Source organism: Peromyscus eremicus, chromosome 1, assembly GCF_949786415.1.
Source record: "Peromyscus eremicus chromosome 1, PerEre_H2_v1, whole genome shotgun sequence".
NCBI lineage: Eukaryota > Metazoa > Chordata > Mammalia > Rodentia > Cricetidae > Peromyscus > Peromyscus eremicus.
The window spans coordinates 113492450-113493952 of record NC_081416.1 but is presented as its reverse complement, the minus strand read 5'-3'; positions in this window follow the sequence as shown (position 1 = coordinate 113493952).

The following is a 1503-nucleotide window of genomic DNA, read 5'->3' as shown; positions in this document are numbered from 1 at the left end:
GGTGTCCTGTCATCTTCTTTTGAGGACCTTTGGGTCAATGCTAGGAGCTGGTGGTCTCTGTCACAGTAAGCTTTTTCCATTAAACATTTTAAGTGCCATATTCATCATATCTCTGACAGGTTTGAGGACCATTATTAAGTATATCTGCTACATCATAAGATTGGAACATCCCAGTGTCTGGTGTTTAGTATTTGGTGCTCATAGCTGGGCCTTAATTTTTAGCCTTTTATTGGTTTATTTTAAAATTCAAATATTAATAATATAAAACATTTTATAAACTTAAAATTTCCCATAGCTTTATGAATTTAAATATTTTAAAAGCTGTTCTTTAAAGAATATCTAGTTTTTTTAATTTAAAGTCTTTAAATCTCCAAAATTTCATGTTAAAGACATTTGAAATCTCTCAACTGTTTTATTGCAAAATCAAAAAATAAAGTGCTTTTGTTTACTTCAAAAGGGAACAATCTGCTTAAGGCAAAACCAAACTAATAGTGCAAATAATTCAAAGCTCAATATCTGGGGTTCATTCACAGTTCTTTGGGTTTTCTGGAGGGGCTTGGATCACCTCTTAGGTCCCACCCTTTTCAGCATATTCATAGCACAACTTCTAGATCCTAGTCTGCTCTGTTTCATTGTGGCTGGTGCTTCTGGTGACTAGCACATGGCACTGGCATTTCCAAAACCACTAGGGTCTACCATTGCAACTGGGCTCTCTCTAGGAACTCTAGCCCTGCCACACATTTGCAAGCCTCAGCTGTTCTCCATGACCTCTTAAAACCAATACCACACAGGTGACTCTTAAATTACAAAGTTTGGCTGCCAGGGCAAGGTATATTCTTGCATATGAATGCATGGATATTCAACTTTAATAACTTATTATAATAAGCATTGTTTTTAAATCCCAGCTTTCATAAACCTTGTTTTCAGGATATGACAGGATTTCTCATATAAAAATCTGTCTTTATTCAAAATATCTTGGAGTCCTGTTGTTGCCTTCTTGGTAGGCCCACACCACATTGTCACCTTTAATAGAAATGCTGGTGAAATCACATGACATCTGCCTTCTCCAATCCTAGCAAAGATGGCTATCATCCATGTAGCTGCCTAAAGATGGTGCCAATGCACGTGTTGTTTATATCCTAAAATGGAAAATATGGTTCCTTTAAGATTACCTATGAACAGATTTTTAACTATCTACTCCCAGTGTCACATTAAATTTTTTAAATCAGATTTTACATATTTTTAACCATATCTAACATAATAAACTTGTAAATTTGAGATACAGAATGTTCACATAAACCATATCTTATATTTTGGCTGTTCTATTTTGCTTTCTTTTCCCTGTCATAGTGTCAGGTAGATCAACTGATACAGGACATATAGAAAACATTTAAATATGCATAGATCTAGAGAAGGAAGAACCAAAACCCAAATCCAGAACCAGCTTTCTAATAAAAATAGAATAACATAAAAAACTTTAATTTTATTCACACCCAAAAGGCA